Here is a 22529-nt window from a genome sequence, read left to right on the forward strand (position 1 = left end):
AACAACCCCTCAGTGATGTTGGAATTAATAATGAGAACATTGTTGTTTTGTGGTGGTAGATTGGTGGCTACAAGGATGAAGAGGCGTAGGGTATGGTGAAAAGATAAAGGGAAAGAGGTGAGGTAGGTGAAAAGTTTATTTACAGAGGTATTTTAATGAGATTGCTAAAGTACTTAAAAATGACTGAGGTGGGGAAAAGTCGGCATTAGATTTGAGAAGGGATCCAATTAGAGTGTGTCTTTGGCTCCTAGATTGTTCTCCAGATTTCTCATCTCCTTTTTCTCAATTATTTTTAAGAATTATTTAAGGGAATATGTACTACACCAAATCTATATAGAAATTCATGAGTAAATTTCATGAAGTAAACTAACAGAAGATAAGAAAGGACGTAACCTTTCCAAAGTATTCAACGATCTCTTCTTTTTTTTTTAAATATAATTTATAGTAAACACTAATACATATACTATAAATAGGATATATATATATATATAAACTAATATATAATATATTATCAATTCACTAATATATACATACATACTTAATTACGTTATTATATTTATACAACTAATATTATTTAGAAACATTTAAGAAGTAAGGATATAGTTCTAAGTTTAATGTCGTCAGCTCGATTTATTATTTTAATGTGATGACCAAAAGGTCATCACTTGTGTTGCAAGTAAATTCAGTATTTCGAGGCCTAAAAACCTCCTTTTAACTCACATTGATTTACGTGCATGGTCCGGACCTATATCCGAAAAGCCTTCTGTGTGAAAATATAAGAAATAAAAATTCTAGAGTTAAAATTTGATTATGGTTGACTTTGATCAACATTTTGAGCAAACGGACCCGGATCCGTGTTCCGACGATCCCGGAAGGTCCGCAGTAAAATATGGGACTTGGGCGTATGCCCGGAAATGAATTCCGAGGTCCCAATCCTTAGCAATCAAATTTTGAAAGAAATTATTTTACTGAATTATCTAAGAAATAAAGAAAAGAATTAATGTTTGAAACCATTGTTATCGAGCCCGTATTTTGGTTTCGGAGTCCGGTACAAACTTGTTATAGTATTTGAAAGATAAATGTGAAATTTGGTGAAAAACAGAGTTTATTTGACGTGAGTTGGACTTCCAGTTGAAAAGTTATGAACTTTGAGAGTTCTTGATGAAAATGTTGAGTTTTGAGGTTTAATTCATGATTTTACATGCTATTTTGATGATGTGATCGCACGAGTAGGTCCATATGATGTCTTTGAGGTAGTATGCACATTTGGTTTGGAGTTCCGAGGGCTCGGGTGAGTTTTGGGTAGGTTCCGGGATGTCTTAGGCCTAAAACATAGTTGTTGCAGGTTCAGAGAAGTGGAAGGCCACTAAACAAACCAGTGCGGTCCACACAAAATGGAGTGCTGCCGCGGAGGGACCTGTGCGGCCGCACTAGTTTTTGTGTGGTCCGCGTTGAAGAAACATTTCATTGGTTCGACTTCGGAAGCCTATATCTGTTGATCTACAAGGAATTTTAAGATGATTCAAAAACTAAAGTTGTAGCCCTTCGTGTCTAGTTTCTAAAAAGGTAAAGAAAATCACAATTTGGACATCTGTATAGAAAGGTATGGCCAAAATACTAAATCATGTTACTGTAGTCCACATGGGAGCTGTGCAGCCGCACTCGATTTTGTGCGGTCCACATAGGGGGTCTAGGAGGGGTATATTAAGATGGGATTCTCAGTTATTTTTCATTTTTCAAAATCCCAAAAATATAAGAGGCGATTTTTCAAACAACCTTTCTTCTCCAAAATATTGGTAAGTGATTTCTAACTCGTTTTCTTCAATCATTAACATCTTTTCACATGATTTCAATTCAAAATCAATGCTTTTCATGGGGGAAATTGGGTGTTTGGGTAGAACCTAGGTTTTTCAAAAAATGGGGATTTGGACCTCGATTTGAGGTCCGATTTCAAAATAAATTATATATTTGGGTTCGTGGGGGAATGGGTAATCGGGTTTTGGTTCGAACCTCGGGTTTTGACCATATGGGCCTGGGGCAATTTTTGACTTTTTGGGTAAAACTTTAGAAAATTCATTTTCATGCATTAGAATTGATTCATTTAGCATTTATTGATGTAATTAAGTAACTTGTGGCTAGATTCGAGCGAATTGGTGCTAGAATCAAGGGGTAAAGCTATAATTGAAACGTGAATTGTGTTCGTGGCATCGAGGTAAGTATTTGGTCTAACCTTAGCTTGAGGGATTAGGAGTTGTGTCTTATTTGCTATATGTTAATTGTGGAGTACGACGTATAGGCATGGTGACGAGTATATATACGTTGGTGTCAAGCATGCCCGTGAGTCTTGTATTATAATTGTTATGACTCCATTGTGATTTATTGCGCTTCATATGTTATTATCATCATTGTTCCCTTGTCGGGATGTTTGTTTGATATTAATGATCCCTTGCCGGGATGTTTGTTTTGATAGTATTGTTTCCTTGCCGGGATGTTGTTGAAATATCATTGTTCCCTTACCGGGAAGTTGTTATATTGCTCTTGTTCCCTTGTCGGGATTCCTTGTGATTATTGATGGCTTGTAAATGGGAGCGGGTGGTACGCCTACTACAAGATATAACGAAATGGGAGCGGGTGGTACGCCTACCACAAGATGTAATGAAATGGGAGCGAGCGGTACGCCTACCACAAGATATAATGAAATGGGAGTGGGTGGTGCGCCTACCACGAAATAAATGAACGGGAGCGGGTGGCACGCCTGCCACGAGATACATGAAATGGGAGCGGGTGGCACGCCTGCCACGAGATACAGGAAATGGGATCGGGTTGCACGCCTGCAACAAGATATGAACAGAAAGTGAAATCTGCCTTTGTTTTCCTTATTCTTGTTAGTGGTTGGATTTTGATTCCTTTATAGTTCTCTTGATATTCTGTTTTACCTGTTATTCCCCGAAGCATGTTTCCCCCTCCCATCTTTATTTGTTATTTCCTTCTTTACTTTCCGTTGTATATTATATAACTGCACAGGTTTATTTGGTAGTCTGGTCCTAGCCTCGTCACTACTTCGCCGAGGTTAGGCTAGACACTTATCAGCACATGGGGTCGGTTGTGTTGATGCTAAACTCTGCACTATATGTAGATCTCGAAGCAACTCTTGGACCGTAGTTTGGAGATTACCTTCAATCCACGCGGAGATCCAAGGTAGACCTGCAGGCGTCCGCAGGCCCTAGCGTCTCCTCTATCTTTTATTTCCTGTTTCATCTTTGTGCTTTAGAAACAGTGTGTCTTTTATTCTCGAACCTTGTATTTAGCAGTTTTAGACCGTCTGTGACACTGTGACACCAGGTTTTGGGTGATTAAGGCTTAAATAGTTGTAATAGCTACAAAATCAAATATTTTATTATTTTTTTCCTTCCGCTTAAATAAATATTCCGTTATTTATACGTTATCGCTTTATATCTGTTAAAAAATTAACCGGATAATGGAGTAATTAGTTTAAAGTATTGGCTTGCCTAGCTCACATTAGTAGGCGCCATCACGACTCTCGAGGGTGGAAAATTCGGGTCGTGACAAGTTGGTATTAGAGCTCTAGGTTACATGGGTCTCACAGTTCACAGACAAGCTTGGTAGAGTCTGAGGGATCGGTACAGAGACGTCTGTATTTATCCCCAGAGGCTACAGAGTTAGGAAAACTTCACATTTATTCCTTCATATCGTGCGGTTTGGTTTCTCAATGCTAATTGAATTTCTATTCTGTTCCTTCGCAGATGGCGAGAACCCACGCTTCCTCATCCACTGACCGGCAACCCGAGCCCCCAGCAGGAACTCCCACGAGGGGTAGAGGGAGAGGCTGAGGTAGGGGCAGAGCAACATCACCATCGGCGAAGCCTCAGGTTGATTTTGATGATGAAGTTTCGGCCCTAGCAGTTCCGGTGGGCCCAGCTCAGGTCTTAGAGGGGTTTATTGCTACCCCAGTCCTCCAGGATGCTCTGGTCCGTCTAGTGGGCCTTATGGAGAGTGTCACCCGAGTAGGTTTGCTTTTTGTAGCACCAGCCGTCTCTTAGGCTGGAGGAGGAGCCCAGACTCCTGCTACTCGCACTCCGGAGCAGGTAGTTCCCCAGTTCCAAACTCCAGCGGTTCAGCCAGTTGGAGCAGTTTAGCCAGGTATGGTAGCTCAGACCAGTGATGGAGCGGTTATGTCTGCCGATACTTTGTGAAGGTTGGATAGGTTCACCAAGCTCTTCACTACTACTTTCAGCGGTGCATCTACTGAGGATCCCTAGTATTATCTAGACAGCTGTCACGAGGTTCTCAGGAACATGGGGATATTTGAGACCAATGGGGTCGATTTTGCCACTTATCGCTTGTCTGGATCATCTAAGACTTGGTGGAGGGATTTCTGTTTGGCTAGACCAGCTGGATCGCCAGCTTTGACTTGGGAGCAGTTTACTCAACTATTTCTGGAGAAGTTTCTCCCCATCACCCAGAGAGAGGCCTATTAGAGGTAATTTGAGCGTCTTCAGCGGGGTTCTATGACTGTTACCTAGTATGAGACTAGATTCATCGACCTAGCTCGTCATGCTCTTATCATACTTCCCACCGAGAGAGAGAGAGAGAGAGAGAGAGAGAGAGAGAGTGAGTGAAGAGGTTCATTGATGGACTTATTCAGCCGATTCGTCTTCAGATGGCTAGAGAGACTGGGAGTGAGATATCTTTCCAAGAGACGACCAATGTGGCCCGGGGAGTTGAGATGGTCCTGTCACAGGGAGGTGGTCATGGGTCGGACAAGAGTCCTCGTCATTCAGGTAGATTCAGTGGTACCTCGTCTGAAGGTAAGTATTCATATGGTAGGGGTCATCCTCCCAGGTCTTTTCAATCAACACTTCAGGTTTCTCACGGTGCTTCAAGTGGCCATGGTTCTCAGATGCAGTATTCTGATCAGCAGTCCTACAGTGCACCACCAGCTCCTATCAGTGCACCGCCACTTCAGAGTTTCTAGGGTCGTCAGCCCCAGCAACCGAGGGCTTGTTTTACTTGTGGCGACATGAGGCACATTGCTAGGTATTGCCCTCGAGCACCGAGTAGCTCTCAGCATCAGGGTTCCCGTGCCATGGTTCAGGCACCAAGTGTTCCACAGCTCGCCCAATTAGTTAAAGGTGGGGGTATAGGTGATAGAGGTGGAGGTAGAGGTATTAGAGGTGGAGCTCAGGCCGCTTGAGGTGGAGGCCAGCTAGTAGTAGGCCGTCCTAGAGATGTAGTTCAGGGTGGTGGGCCCAGCACTGATGTTATGCTCTTCCAGCCAGGCCTGAGGCTGAGGCTTCCGATGTAGTTATTACAGGTATGGTTCTGGTTTGTGATAGAGATGCTTCAGTGTTATTTGATCTAGGGTCTACGTACTCGTATGTGTCCTCTTATTTTGCACCGTATCTGACCATGCCTAGTGATTCTTTGAGTGATCCTGTTTATGTGTCTATGCCGGTAGGTGATTCTATTGTGGTAGATCGAGTTCATCGTTCATGTATAGTTGTGATTGAAGGTCTTGAGACTCGTGTATATTTGCTTCTTTTGGACATGGTCAATTTCGATGTCATATTAGGGATGGACTGGTGTAGATTTGTTATTGGGGGTCTTAAGACTCGTGTAGATTTGTTATTTCTGGACATATTTGATTTTAATGTCATATTGGGGATGGACTGGTTATCACCTTACCACGCTATGTTGGACTGTCATGCCAAGACTGTGACATTAGCCTTACCGGGTTTACCTCATTTAGAGTGGAGAGGGACTCCTAGTCATTCTACTCGTAATGTTATCTCTTATGTGGAGGCTCGGTGTATGGTCGGGTGTTTGGCCTATTTGGCATATATTCGTGATTCTAGTGTTAAGATTCCTTCTATTGATTCTGTGCCCATTGTTCTTGAGTTTCCTAAGGTATTTCCTTCGGACCTGCAGGGTATGCCACCCGACAGGGATATTGACTTTTTCATTGATTTGGCTCCGGACACTCAGCCCATTTCTATCCCGCCGTATCGTATGGCCCCTCCTGAGTTGAAAGAGTTGAAAAAGTAGTTGCAAGACTTGCTTGAAAAAGGTTTCATTAGGCCTAGTGTTTCGCCTTGGGGTGCGCCGGTGTTGTTTGTTAAGAAGAAGGATGGATCGATGAGAATGTGTATTGATTACTGACAATTGAACAAGGTTACAATAAAGAATAAGTATTCATTGCCAAGGATTGATGATTTGTTTGATTAGCTTCAGGGTGCCAAGGTATTTTCGAAGATTGACTTGAGATCTCGCTACCATCAGTTGAGGATTAGGGCATTCGATGTCCCTAAGATAGCTTTCCGCACTCGGTATTGGCATTATGAGTTCTTGGTAATGTCATTCGGGTTGACAAATGCCCCAGCAGCTTTTATGGATTTGATGAACCGAGTGTTCAGGCCTTACTTGGATTCGTTCGTGATAGTCTTCATTGATGATATTTTGATATATTCCCGTAGCTGGGAGGAGCACGAGCAACATCTTAGAGTGGTTCTTCAGACCTTGAGGGATAGTCAGTTATATGTTAAGTTCTCAAAGTGTGAGTTCTGGTTGAGTTCAGTTGCATTCCTGGGTCATGTTGTATCAGCAGAGGGTATTCAGGTTGATCCGAAGAAGATTGAGGTAGTCAAGAACTGGCCTAGACCAGCATCAGTTACAGAGATTCGGAGTTTTTTGGGATTGACAGGTTACTATCGTGGTTTGTAGAGGGGTTTTCATCTATTGCAACCCCGATGACCAGGTTGACCCAGAAAGGTGCCCTATTTAGATGGTCGGATGAGTGTGAGACAAGCTTTCAGAAGCTCAAGACAGCTCTGACTACGGCACCGGTGTTGGTTTTGCCCACAGGTTCAGGGCCTTATGCAGTTTATTGTGATGCATCTCACATTGGACTTGGTGCGGTGTTGATGTAGGATGGCAAGGTTATTGCATATGCTTTGTGTCAATTGAATATTCATGAGAAGAACTATCCGATTCTTGATTTGGAGCTAGCAGCCATTGTTCACGCGTTGAAGATTTGGAGGCATTATTTATATGGCGTGTCATGTGAGGTTTTCACGGATCACAAGAGTCTGCAGTATTTGTTTAAGCAAAAGGAGTTGAATTTGAGGTAGAGAAGGTGGTTGGAGTTGTTGAATGACTATGATATGACCATCTTATATCATCCGTAAAAGGCCAATGTGGTGGCCGATGCTTTGAGTAGGAAGTCAGCCAGTATGGGCAGTCTTGCTTATATTCCGGTAGGTGAGAGACCGCTTGCTTTGGATGTTCAGGCTTTGGCCAATCAGTTCGTGAGGTTGGATGTTTCTGAGCCCAATCGTGTGTTAGCTTGCAAGGTCGCTCATTGTTCTTTATTAGAGCGTATCCGTGATTGGCAGTATGATGATCCCCATTTATGTGTTCTTAGAGACACGGTGCAACATGGAGGTGCCAAGCAGGTTACCTTAGGTGATGATAGAGTTTTGAGATTGCAGGGTTGAGTTTGTGTGCCTAATGTGGATGGGCTCCGAGAGTTAATTTTCTCCGGATAATATTTCTATTGTTTATCACTTTATTCTGAAAACTTCAACAAAAAGTTATTTCCCTATAAGCTCTTCTAGATTCATCTCACTGGCTCTTGGGAATGTCTAACATTCTTTTTTTACTCGGGGCTAGAGTCATACTAAGGTAAATATTTGTCCCTTCTAGGATCCCACTGCCTATCTTCTGAAATTTTTGAATATTCCAGTATTCGTATCTGAGTGTACTACTCTAGAGTTCACCATCTGGGTGTCTTAGAAGGAGATCTATTACCATATTTGCACCATCTTTCGGAAACGTTAGTTAATGATAACAACCCATCCACAATTTTTGGGTTACTCTAACTCCAACTGGATCCTGATATCCCATCTTTCTCTTAAATAATATTTGTTAGCTCCCATAGAACATCATTGAGATGGGTGTGGCCAATTGTACTTACCTCTGTCATTGATGAAGGTACCAAAATGCTTATATTTCTCTGCCTGATTTGAAAATATTGATAATCTTCATTATCTGGGTGTCTCGTACCCCTCTTCACCTTACTTCTTTTACTTGTTAAAACTTGTATCTAGTTTCTGAATTCCTCATAGATTTTCACCATATTCGTGAATAGATATTCGTGCCTTAAGGCTCCTTATTAAGAAGCATACACATCTTAGTACACACATGATCTGTTGAAGACCTCATATTTACTCATCATAAGCATGATGTGAAATCGAGTTCCTCTGACTCAACTCTTCCACATCCATATGAAATCTCTTACCAACTGTCATTGTGGATGTAGGTATCGTTGTATTACGACTAAAGTCGAATTTAGGAGTTTGAATTCTTACAACTGAGCTATACTGCACGATCTAGAGTAAGAAGAAACAGTGACAGACCTAAATGCCCTGTAGCCTCCTGCTTATAAGTGTGGTGCACAACACACCCATAAACAAGACTCTACTAGACACGGCTTGTAGACTCCCTAGGACAAAACTGCTCTGATACCACTTCTGTCACGACCCAAACCGAAGGGCCACGACGGACACCCGGTGCCTTACTCAACCGAGTACCAACGTAACATATCTTTCTTATCATGTTATCATGAGTAAATGAGCCAGAAAACCCGTCATGAGATAAAAAGAATAAAACATAAGGGAATACTCAACATATGAAGACCCGACATGATATACAAACTAATATATGTGACATACGGGCCTATAAGGCCGACATGACCATTAGTAAACTCGAAACATAGGCCGACAAGGCCATACAATTATCCATACACCTGACATCTGTCTACAAGCCTCTAAGTGTACATAAAATAATAAAGGTCGGGACAGGGCCCCGCCATACCAATCAATATATATCTAAAGCATACTGACCAAACAGGCAACTCCGAAGCAAGTGGAGTGCACCAACACCTTCGTTGAGCTCATAGCCTACTAGGAGGACTGTCAACCTATTAATCGGGACCTGCGGGCATGAAATGCAGCGTCCACAGGCAGAAGGGACGTCAGTATGAATAAAGTACCGAGTATGTTAGGCAGGAAAGCATAAACAAGAACAGTAATGTAAAGAGAGAGATAGAGGAGATACAACATGTAACATCTGAGTGCCTCTGGTTGTTACTGATATGAAATGCACAATACATATATATACATAAACTTTTTAAAACATTCGCCTCTGTGGGCATAATCATCATCATATCGTACCCGGCCTCAAAGAGGACTCGGTAAAAGCGTACCCGACCATCATAAGGTTCGGTAGAATCGTACCCGGCCACGTGGAGCTCGGTAAAACCCAACTGATCAGTGGTTGCACAATAGGTGTTGTACCCGGCCGACTATAGCGCGGCTCGGTAGAGTAAAATAGATACATATATATAATGCATGCTCAACTCATGGAATCACCTTCTAAACCTTTTGGAGTGACTTAAGAGCACTATGGACATCCATACCCTCAATATGAACCTTAGTAGGATTCAAGGATCATACACACTTGCTTAGAATAATTTTATAAGGAAAGAACAACATGGACAACCTTAGTTGCTAGGAGTAGATCCGTTATGAAGTAGCGTATTCATCTCACTTTAGATCATGCCAAAAGAAAGAAGAAAGTGCCTTAACATACCTTAAACCCGTTGAGTCCCTAATCCCTTCCAAGAAACTCTTCAAACAAGTCAACTCAATCTATCATAGTATAAGGAGATTCAAAATCAGTGCTGAGCAAAGGCTAAGTCTATAACTTAAGCTAGTAGCTCGTTTACGTAAATTTGGGCAGCATCTCCCTTGTAACAAGGGCCTCCTCCAATACCATATACCAACAACAATTACCAGAGCAATCCATCAATACATAATTATCAATATCAAGACACCATATAACAACAACAAGTCACAACTACATTACGACGAGCGGCAAGCTCCGATTGGAATCCGTATACCCCTTATCAATCCTTATAGAATTCTTACTTCAATATAAAAGTATCATTAACATGATAATGAAGTCATTAATCAATGATTCCAGCCTTATACCATATATTTATAACAACGAAAATAATCCACAACTTCAACTATCCTCAATTAGCAACTTTATTCACTAGTTCATGTCTAGCCCATCCATTTAACTTAATCAACATCAAGATAACCTTAGGCACAAGAAAGATCACAATATACATACCTTATACAGTAACTTCAAGTCAAAATCCAAGTTATATTCAGTTTACAACAACCCTTAATAGCAATACAACACCATAGAAGTGACTTAAGCTAATCCAAGTATTATCTTATAGTTTATCATCCTAACAACTTAACCAACATACAAGCAAGATTAAGCACAATTAGTAGGCTGTTATACTCACCTTAGACAGCAGCAAAAACTTGGAATTTCATCCAAATACAGCCCACAACAATCCTCAATGACAACACAACCTCAAAGAGGTGTTGTTCTTCACTAGAACTAAGTTTTGATGTTGAAATATGGTGTAATCACTTTGGAATCACTTCAAACCCTTGTGGTATATGTTTAGGAGGGTTAGGAGAAGTTTGGAGACGAATTTTAGTTGAAAAATGAGCAAAAATAGGCGTCCAAATCGTTTATAAATTGAAGTAGGTCAACCACCGCCTAAGTGGGTCCCATTGGGAGCTGCTTGCGTGGTGTCGCGAAAACGCGAATATCTCTCTACTCCGATGGCGTATTGATGAACGGTTTAATGCGTTAGAAACTAGACTCGTAGACCTTCCATTTGGTAGGTATAACACCCCATTATTCCAAGTATATTTGGAGAAATTCTCAGATACATTTGACCTAAATTTCAGCAAATTTATGAATGTAACTTATGATGACCTTTGCCAACTCTTGTTCCACAACTTGCTTGCCTTCAAAATGTAGAAAATGAATATCATACGACTAAAATAACTCATAGAATAACCTCCTTATCATGTTAATAACCCTAGTCTTACCCCAAAGTACATGTTATAACATTCGAAACTTGTCGACTTTCGACGAAACTTATTTTCTTCAATTGGTTTAGCTTCTAAGATTTCCAACCCTCTTGGTACTCGTTATTCATGATCTTAAATATTTGTAACCTCCAAGGTAACATGATTAACTTACTTTATTTTATTCCAAATAGAATCTCATTTCCGAGCTTACATCAATGACTTACGACGTACTCTCATGTATGAAAACTTGGGGTGTAACATTTTTGTCCATGCATGAGTGCTTAACAATCCACCTGTCTCATTTGGCTATTGTTTGAAATTAATTAAGTCACTGTTTTTCTTTTGGGTTTTGGGTTTTTCTGGTGAGTTCTGAATTTTGCCTATGGCTCTTTAAATTGGGATGTTGAATTAGGGCTCAATTTGAGCCTAAAATCTACAAAGCCGGAAGTGGCTTTGGCCCAATGACTCATGCTGGACTAGTTTAATACTGGGTCAAGTTGACCTATGATTCATGGGAATTTTACTAGGGTAAATAACCATGGCTCGAGGGGTAGTTTGGAAAATTGGGGAACAGAATCTATGAGTAACAGAATTGGGAAGCTTCTAGGAAGCTGGGGAGGGGGACTGCCTAACAAATTGAAATTTGAACCAAGGGTAGTTAAACAAAAATGAAAATTGGATAAGGGCTCCTAAGCTAAAAGGAAAATTAGAAAAGGACTAAAATAAAAAGCTGAACCCTTAAGGCTGCCTTGTTTCTTGCCTATAAAGGCATCATTTCTTGCCTTTCAAGGCAGACCCAAGAGCTGAAAAGAAGAAAAGCTCAGAAAAATCACAAACAGTTAAATTTTTTAAAAAAACACACTGTTCCATTGAACTTCCTTCTTTGAGGCTTTCAATTCCTGAGGCAATTTTGCTTTATTTGGGGTTGAAATGGATTAAGTTCGAGTCTTAAAGTTTGGGTTTGATTTCTGCTGGGTTGTTGTTCGACTGAAATTGGTTTTTGGGACTTTTGTACCTCATTTTGGGTTTGAAAGCTGGGTTTGAGTTTGTTCATGTGGAGTACTGTATAGTTTGGGTTTCAGCTTGAATTCCCTAGGTTTAATTGGCTGACTCTATCACTGATACATTGCTTCTCTGCTGTTGCTGGCTACTGATTTCTTCTCTTCTGTTGTTTCTCTTTATTCCCAGGTATGTATAGACTCTCGATTAACATATGAGGTGCAAATGTGAGCCATGTGACCAAATTGAAAAGAAATGGCAAAGGCTAGCTTTCTACTGTCGAGTAACTGTTCGAATGTGTTGTATTTTATGTGTTTAGCTTTACTCTGTATATTTCGCTAATGTGTTAGTATGGTATTTCGTTACAAGGCCTGAATATGTGGCTTTCTTTTGAATGATGTTTGGACTCAAGAATGTTCTTAGGCTTAGGATGACATGTATGAGTTGATGACTATGACTCGTTTGGCCTGATTTAGCTGAAGTTCATTAAACTTTAAAATGTTTTTCTTTAGTAGTGTTTAAGCATCCCTCAAAATAGTTCTTTTATTTGTTTTTCCTCAGCAAATCTGGTTTGTATTCTGTTGTCCATCCATTAGCTTTTTGAATAAGCTCAGTACTTCAGTTTGTTACCTAGCCTTACTTGACTCATGCATGAATTCATAAAGGCTTTCAAATAGATATAGGGTCTAATTTTTAAACTTGATAATTCTCAGATTAGTTTAGTTCTTTGCGTCTTGTTGTTTTATCTTGTGGAAATGATTAAAGGCATATGATTCTAACCAACGCATTGGCTTGAGCCCGATTTGGCATTAGGCTATGGCATTTGGCTCTCCTCTATCTATGGGCTTAGTCTGGAGCCCAGATCTCTTCATCAGTGTTGTGTCATTGACACATATAGCACGCTACAGCCCACTTGGGCCTGGACTCATAGCCCATTTCTGAGTGGGTGCGTGCAGTCCATTCCTTGGGCTGTTTGAGCCCAGTTCTCATTTGACTGCTGCTGCCAATCTCATTCGCAATAGGCACGGTCCAAAGGCCTGAAAGCCAATGAAAATGATACCCTCACAGGCAATAGGCATGATCCTCACTTCATTAACTTGAATCCTTAGTAACCAGGCATGCCGTTTAGCTGAATTTGTACGGCCTTCACAAAGTTGAATATTCGTAGAGAAACCTTTAGGGCCGTTTAAAAATACTATCATAGTTGTGGACACGTTCGTGTGACATGATTACGGTTTCTAAAAAAAAAATTGGAGTATGCGTTCGCGCAACTTTGAACAATTTCCTTTAACCATAGAAACAATTTCTAATATGACACTAATCAATTTTAAGAGTTTTGAAGCGTGTCGTCTACAATTTAATTATTCATGGCCCTCATGTTAATAACATAGATAAAAAAATATGACAAATGTTGGTAGTTTGCTCTAGGCACATTTAGTACACTATCGTGATTGCGTATATGTCCGCGTAACTTCGGCCAAACGTTTGACAATAATAAAGCATTACTAATTGTGGACACATTCACGTGATATGATTTTTGACATGCCAAACAAATGGGCACACGCACGCGTGACCCGTTTCAAGATAATTTTTAATTTAAAAGCGGTAAAGGGTAAATGCACATAGGATCTAAAGTCAGTAATTAAATAATTTTAATAAGCCAAGTATGATCAAAGCGACTGTGCTAGAACCATGGAACTCGGGAATGCCTAACACCTTTTCCTGGGTTAACAGAACTCCTTACCCGGATTTCTATGTTCTCGGACCGATAATAGAGTCAAACTTCCACAATTCGGAATTTTAAAACCGGTGACTTGGGACACCCTAAATTATCCCAAGTGGCGACTCGGATCTTAAAATAAACAAATCCCGTTTCGATTGTCCTTTAATTGGAAAAACTCCCTTGTATTTATACCCTTTACAGGGTGTAGTAAAAAGGAGGTGTGACAGCTCTGGCGACTCTGCTGGGGATCGAACCCAGAATCTCTGGTTCAGGGTTCAAGAATTTGAGCTTGTTAACATGATTTTTACTTGGCTTTATTTATTGTTAATATTACTGTATTCTGTGAATCTTTTGTGCTAAATGTTATCTATTTACCGCTTTAATATTATCTGAATTGTATATAACGGTCTTCTTACGCCACCCATCTGAGTCTTCTGGAAATGGTGCATACGTTCGCGTAGCCCGCTTTTTCTGTAGAAATTATACCAAATAGGAACAAATGAATACCATCCAGGAACCGCCAGAAGTGGTCAGGGAACAGGCTCGGCTACACTTGCGTATCTGGTGGAATGATCTAGATGAAGATGGTCAGAAATGGGTGAAAAAGCACTTGGGTGCTCTTATAGACATCTTTGAAATCAAACAACGGGAGGATCTAATCAAAGCTTTGGTAACTTTCTGGGATCCTGTCCACAATGTCTTTCATTTCTCGGATTTCGAGATCACCCCTACTTTGGAGGAGATAGCCGGGTACATTGAAATCGGACGGGATTTGAGGAAGCAACAACTTATATTCCCAAGGGCTCCATCGGTGCACAAGTTCTTTGACCTCCTGAATATTAGTAAACAGACGAATAAGGAACGTGTGAGCAATGGATGTTGCAGTATCCATTTCTTATACTTTAGGTTCGGGCACTCTGCTGGTTTTGAAACGCATGAAAAGGGTCTAAGCAATAAACAAAACAAGGGCCTTTGGCAGGTTCATCGTCGGTTCGCATTTATTGTGGCATTCTTGGGGATCATGATTTTTCCAAATGAGAAAGGGACGGTGGACATTCGTATGGCTAGAATTGCACAAATCCTTACTACCAAAGAAGATCATACCCTTGCCCCCATTGGTGCTGGCAGATATCTATCAAGCATTGACTTTATGCAAAGCAGGGGCTCAATTGTTTGAAGGTTGTAGCATCATTCTGCAAATGTGGCTGATCGAGCACCTTCGCCATCATCCCAGATTCATGAGTTACGGTTCGATCCTAAATAACTTCATCATTAGTTATGAGGAGAGGATAAAAGATTACAACACACCAGAAGGATTTGAAGCATGGGTTTCTCATTTGAAAGTTCTTAACGCAGGTTAGGTCGAGTGGACTATAGGATGGCTCCCAAGGACAGAAGCCATCTATATGACTGCCACCAAAGGCTACCTAAGGTTAATGGGCGTAAGGAGTATTTAGCCATATGCACCACAAAGGGTCTTGATGCAATTGGGAAGGTATCAGATTGTGCCTGAAGATGAAGATCTAAGCACCCAAGTCATAGAGTTACATCCAGAAGCTGCATTGCCCGAGGCTGTAGTTCAGCAGGATTGGAATAGCTGCCGGTATCTAAAAAATGGCACCCAGGTACCAGACATCGCCAAGGGGGAAGTAGATCCAAATTATGTTGCTTGGTTTGAGAAAATGTCTTACGTAAACAATGAGCCAGAGCTCGAGAGGCCCGCCAAAAGGCCTCATGTTCAAGCCTTTGATGATAAAATTCAAGAGAGGTTTGCTTGGGGGAGAAGGAAAAGGAATATAAGGCCATCATCCATGGTCTACGAGAAGAATTGAGAAATGTCACCTTCAACAATGATTTGCAAGCACAAGAGGCCAAAGGTGAAAGGAGAAGATTGGTGCGAGAAAATGAAGCCCTCAGATCTCAGGTTCGACAGTTGAAAATTGAAGCCGAGAACCCAGGCCTAAGCAGGAAAGATGAGAGAATCATTTACAACCTCACTCAAAAGGTACATGACTATGAAGATGACCTGCAGAAAGCTGAGTCTAAACTAGCAAAAGCACGGGCAAGGTTGGCTAAAAGCACCGAAAGGCGTGCAACTTTCATTCAACAGATGAAAGAAAGATATGAAAGAGGGGTCACGGGTTGGGAAAAGGCAATTGGCAACCTCGAGGGTGAAATGGCTAAACAAGCCAAAAATTTTAAGGCTGAAAGAGAACATTGCTACGCCTTAATGGCACGGCTAGAAAGGGACTTGCAACAACTCCAAGAGCAGAACCAGGTAGCCGAACGAACTTTGGAAGCCAGAACCGAACAAATTGGGCGTTTGTTGCAAGAGAAGGGCATCATAAGAGAGCGAGTCAAAAGGGTCGCCAACTATATCGCAATGAAATGCAGTAGCTGTGAGGATATGACGGGATCTATGTTCTTCGCTATTGTGATGATTTTTGCTCGCCGAGTAATGGAAGATCTCTACCACCTTCAGGGGGATTTAGCGAGTCGGCCCGCAGCAAGGCCGAATGACACCCCGCGGGTCCCGGGGACAATCGAGGCATTGATGTATTCGTGATTTCTTGAGTCTGTATTTTCTTTCCGTTAAAGTCTGCCAGTTGTTTTGGAGTCTGTATTTCTGTTACCAAAGTATGTGGGTTATTTGTTTTTTGAGTTTGCATCTCGTTATTTCGTCAGAGTCTGTTAGCTTCTTTCGAGTCTGTTAGTTTCAGTCTTTGTAATAGCATTTTTTTATATATATGAAAACTGAAAATCCCAAAATGTTTTTACTTTATTTCACACTTATCCCCAAGAACTATGCTTGGTCTGATTCATGCGGGGTCATGATACGTAGGTAATCTCTATAGGATTTGACCGTAACCAAATAAAAGAGAGAAAGAAAGAGCGGAAAAACAAGAAAGAAAAGAGAGAAAATAAAATCAAGAGATAATAAAAACAAAGAGAGAACGAAAGGAAGAAAAAGGAAAAGAAAGAAAAGGGGGAGGTTTGCAATCGAAAGTAAGAGAAGGCCGGAATGACGCATGCAACTGATCAAATATATAATAGAGACGGTTAACTGTTTAGGTGCATTTATGCCCAATATGCGGTTACCAATCTGTTAAAGCCTAATCGCTAACAAGGTTGTTGTTTGATGTATTAAGTCCAGGCAGGTGGTTAGTTGACTGGCATTATGGCAACTCACTCCTACAACACCTGATCGAAAGATAGGCTGAATATGGTCAACCAGGAATCGGAAACAAGCATTGTCGACCCATTGAAAGAGGTGAAGAAATGGACGTTAATGCGATGAGGGAAGAAATGTATAAGCTGAAGCAACAGATGGCTGAAATGTACCAAGCCTGGGCGAAGGGGCATCCACCACCAGTTTATCCCGCCAACCCTACTTATATCCCACCATCAGCCCAACCTCCGGAGCCTCCCACTGTGAACTCATCTCTAGCCTTTCCCCTCTACCAACAATGCCATGGCACCACTTCCCATACTTCTCAAGCTCCACCACTCAAACAAGTCCCATACCCTCCCCCACCAATTACACCTGTTTTTATGGCACCTCCATCTACTACATTACACTGATCTTCTAGTGAACCCCTGTTCCAAACTCATGACAACCAGTACTATCCCCCTGAACCCACTTTCAAAGTTCCTGAACCATATCCTTACACCCCTCAGCTTGATATCCCGGCAGAGATCGAGAAACCACCCAAAAATCTCGAGCAGGAAGAGATGATCAGAAAGGTCAAAAGCTTAGTGCAATCATTCTGAGATATGAGGGGGCTGGGAGGTCAAGTGAGTGTGGCCTATAAGGATTTATGTCTATTCCCATATGTTCAGTTGCCAGCAGGGTTCAAAATGCCCAAGTTTGATCTGTACGATGGGCATGGTCACCTAGTAGCACACTTAAGAGGATTTTGTAGCAAAATGAGAGGAGCAGGTGGAAGAGATGAATTATTGATGGCATACTTCAGCCAAAGTTTAAGTGGATCGGCCTTAGAATGGTACACTAGACAAGATCACAATAGGTGGTACACATGGGACGATCTGGCCCAAGCTTTCGCCTGCCATTTTCAGTACAATCTCGAAATTATCCCAAATCGTCTGTCATTGACAAAGCTGGAAAAGAAGCCCGGTGAGAGCTTCAGGGAATATGGATTCCGCTGGAGAGAGCAAGCAACGAGGGTTGACCCTCCGATGAAAGAAAGCGAGATGGTTGATTATTTCTTGCAGGCCTTGGAACCCACTTATTTCGGTCACTTGGTGTCAGCAGTAGGTAAGTCCTTTAATGAAGTTGTGTAAATGGGAGGCATGGTTGAAGAGGGACTCAAGTCCAACAAAATCATGAGTTATTCAGCAATCAAGGCGACCACTCAGGCCATTCAAAACGGTACTGGGGGTGTGCTCGGGAAGAAGAAGGAGGAGGACGTTGCGACAATTGAGTCGGGAGCTTGGGTTGGATCCAGGAACCTTCCCCGTTACTACAAACAGCTGTGACCCTATCTCCAAACTTACCCCCACACTCCATATAACCCACCACAACACTATTACCCACAGCCAGATCCCTATTTTTCTGTCCATCATGCATAAACCAGAGTGTGTGTTGATTATCGGGATCTCAACAAGGCGAGCCCAAAAGACAATTTCCCGTTGAATAACATCCATATCTTGATTGATAATTGTGCCAAACATGAGATTGGTTCTTTTGTGGATTGTTACGCGGGTTATTATCAGATCTTAATGGACGAAGAAGATGTAGAAAAGACGACATTCATCATGCCGTGGGGAACGTACTGCTATCGGGTAATGCCATTTGGCTTGAAGAATGCTGGGGCAACCTACATGAGGGCGATGACAACAATATTCCATGATATGATACACCAGGAAATCGAGGTGTACGTGGATGATGTGATCGTGAAGTCTAGAAAGCAGTCTGACCATGTCAGGGATCTGAGGAAGTTCTTCCAAAGACTTCGCAGGTACAAATCTCAAGCTTAATCTTGCAAAGTGTGTTTTTGGGGTGCCATCTAGAAAGTTGTTGGGGTTCGTAGTCAGCCGCTGGGGCATTGAACTGGATCCATCGAAGGTCAAGGCCATCCAGGAATTGCCACCTCCGAGGAACAAGACCGAGGTGATGAGTTTGTTGGGGAGATTGAATTATATCAGCAGGTTCATCGCTCAGCTCACGGCAACCTGTGAGCCAATCTTCAAACTATTAAAGAAAGACGCTACAGTCAAGTAGATAGATGAATGTCAGGAGGCGTTTGATAAGATAAAGAGGTATTTGTCAAATCCACCCGTATTGGTCCCGCCAGAACCAGGGCGACCTTTGATCTTATATTTGACGGTTTTGGACAATTCATTCGGTTGTGTATTGGGTCAACATGACATCACTGGCAGGAAGGAGCAGGCTATCTATTACCTCAGCAAGAAGTTCACATCGTACGAGATTAAGTACACTCAGCTTGAGAGGACATATTGTGCCCTAACATGGGTGGCACAGAAGCTGAAACATTATTTGTCATCTTATACTACCTACCTCATATCTCGCTTGGATCCATTGAAGTACATCTTTCAGAAGCCTATGCCCACAGTGAGGATTGCAAAGTGGCAGATCCTACTCACAGAGTTTGACATTGTCTACGTGACTCGAACTGCAATGAAAGCACAGGCCTTGGCGGACCATTTGGCCGAGAACCCGGTTGATGAAGATTATGAACATTTGAAAACTTATTTCCCTGATGAAGAGGTGATGCACATTGATGAGTTGGAACAAGTCGAGAAGCCTGAATGGAAACTTTTCTTTGATGGGGCTGCAAATATGAAGGGCGTGGGGATAGGAGCAGTACTTATTTCTGAAACAGGGAACCACTACCCTGTTACGGCTCAGCTTCGTTTTTATTGTACCAACAACATGGGTGAGTACGAGGCATGTATTCTGGGTTTGAGGTTAGCTGTGGATATGGGTTTCCAGGAAGTCTTCGTCTTGGGTGACTCGGACCTCATGGTGCACCAAATTCAGGAAGAATGGGAAACACGGGATTTGAAACTCATACCATAAGACAATGTTTGCATGATCTTTGTCAACGGTTTCAGTCAATAGAATTCAGGCATATCCCAAGGATCCATAATGAAGTCGCTGATGCTTTGGCTACTCTAGCGTCAATGTTACATCATCCAGATAAGTCTTATGTGGACCCTTTGCAGATTCAGGTCTGTGATCAGCATGCTTACTATAATATGGTAGAAGAAGAACTTGATGGGGAGCCATGGTTCCACGATATCAAAGAATACCTCCGGATGGGGGTATATCCGGTACAGGCCACGGGTGATCAAAAAAGAACAATTCGACGATTGGCAAGCAGATTTTTCTTCAGTGGAGGGGTGTTATACAAAAGAACTCCATATATTGGATTGATAAGATGCATAGATGCCAGACAGGCCACAATTATCATGACTGAGGTATACTCCGGAGTTTGCGGACCGCATATGAGTGGGTACGTTCTGGCAAAGAAGATTCTCTGAGCAGGCTATTACTGACTCACTATGGAGCGAGATTGCATCAGTTTTGTGCGCAAGTGTCATCAATGCCAGGTGCACCGAGATTTGATCCATTCCCCACCATCTGAATTACATGCAATGTCGGCACCATGGCCCTTTGTTGCTTGGGGCATGAATGTCATTGGGCCAATCGAGCCAGCAGCATCAAACAGACATAGGTTTATTCTGGTAGCCATTGATTATTTTACCAAGTAGGTTGAAGCGATAACTTTGAAATCTGTGACCAAGAAAGCAGTGGTCGATTTTGTGCATTCAAATATCATCTGTCGGTTTGGGATTCCGAAGGTAATCATCACAGACAATGGCGCTAATCTCAACAGTCATCTGATGACAGAGACATGTCAGCAGTTTAATATTATATATCGTAATTCCACCCCATATCACCCTAAGGAGAATGGAGCAGTCGAGGCAGCCAATAAGAACATAAAGAAGATACTTCGGAAAATAGTGGAAGGGTCCAGACAATGGCATAAGAAGTTGCCTTTCGCATTGTTGGGTTATCGCACTACTGTTCGCACTTCACTAGGGGCCACTCCTTATTTGTTGGTGTATGGCACGGAGGCAGTAATACCCGCATAAGTCGAAATCCCTTCCCTTCGGATTGTCGCTGAGGCAGAAATTGATGACGTGGAATGGGTCAAAACCCGCTTGGAGCAATTAAGCCTGATTGATGAAAAGAGATTGGTAGCAGTATGTCACGACCACTTATACCAACAGAGAATGGCGAGAGCATATAACAATAAGGTACGTCCACGGAAGTTCGAAGTGGGTCAGTTAGTGTTGAGACGTATCTTGCCTCATCAGGTTGAAGCAAAAGGAAAGTTCCCCCAAACTGGCAGGGGCCATTTGTCGTAACTAGAGTGTTGTCCAATGTCGCGTTATATTTGACAGATGTGGAAGGGAAATGTGTGGAAATGGCTATCGATTCCGATGCAGTCAAGAGATACTATGTATGATTTCTTTGTTTGTTTGTATTTGGCATATTTTGAAGATTGAAATGACGAAGGCGTTTTGTTCTGCTATCTAAAACACTTTATCCCTCGTCACCCCTTTTAAGCCTTATTTATTTTCTTTCTTACCCCTCCTTCGAAATCAGTAGTGAATATCAGAAACATAAGCGTGAAAGATAAGAAAAGAAAAAAGAAAGAAAGGAAAGAGAAATAAAATAATGAAAAAAAAGAAAAAAGAAGAGAAAGGAAAGAATGAAAAGAAATAGAGTAGAAAAGAAAAAACAACAAAAAGAGAAAAGAAAGCGAAAAGAGAAAGAAAAGAAAGAGAAAAGAGAAAATCGCAACAACAAAGTAATTCCTATGTCATGAACTACGTTCGACCTGATTCCTTTTAGGGATACGTAGGCAGCCTCATGGTTCGGTCTCATCAAACAAAAATCCAAAAGCCCCCAAGTAAGAAACTGGGGCAGAAATTGTGGTTGTTGTGAGAAACCTGATTCTGAAAGTTGTAACTTTAACCCATTTGAATGGTTTTGAGCCTTTTTATACTCTTTCTTCCTAACCCTGTCCAAAAACCCATATTACGGTCCAAAGAAAGACCTTCTAATTAGTCTTTGAGAAATGTCAAGTTGAGCGGGTAAAGGTAATTCATGTCAGGGGCAACACTCTGGTTCAAGCAGGAAAAATAAAAATGAGAGAGTCTTATTAGTGAAAACCTTCACAGGCACCGTAAGGCGACGGGAGTTGAGAGAAATTAAAATGAGAGAGTCTTATTGGTGAAAACACTCACGGGCACCTTGAGGCGAAAGTGAGTTGAAAAGTCAACAAGTGAGAAAGGCCTGTTGGTGGAAAATTGTTTCAAGGCACCGCAGGATGAACAAGGTCAAGGTTTGGGTAAAGTAATCAGGTCATGAAAATTCTGAGGTGACAAAGTACGGCAACTGAAAGTTGATTGGTTGGACAGATTGGGCCAATTAATCCGAAATACATGTCATGATCATTGGTATCAGCTGTTCCACTCAGATAAGTTTCTTTTTCTTTTTCCCTTTGTAGCAGTTAGCTGGTTTTGGATTCTTCTTATCCTTAACCCGCAAAGTCATTGCATTTCATTTTCTTTTGGGTTTATTTGACTAAGAGGTTTTAATGTCACTCTTGTCCCAAGTAAGTGGAAAAGAGTTTCAAAGCTCACTACCAACTCCCAAAATTGCAAATCACAATCTGGTCAGAGCATACTGAAGACAGCATGATGTAAGGTGAGGTACAAGGAATCACCGAACGTTTCATCGGTGGAATGGTCCGGTAATGTCATGGGAGAGG

The sequence above is a fragment of the Nicotiana sylvestris genome, chromosome 11 (genome assembly GCF_000393655.2).
Source record: "Nicotiana sylvestris chromosome 11, ASM39365v2, whole genome shotgun sequence".
NCBI classification, from domain to species: Eukaryota; Viridiplantae; Streptophyta; class Magnoliopsida; order Solanales; family Solanaceae; genus Nicotiana; species Nicotiana sylvestris.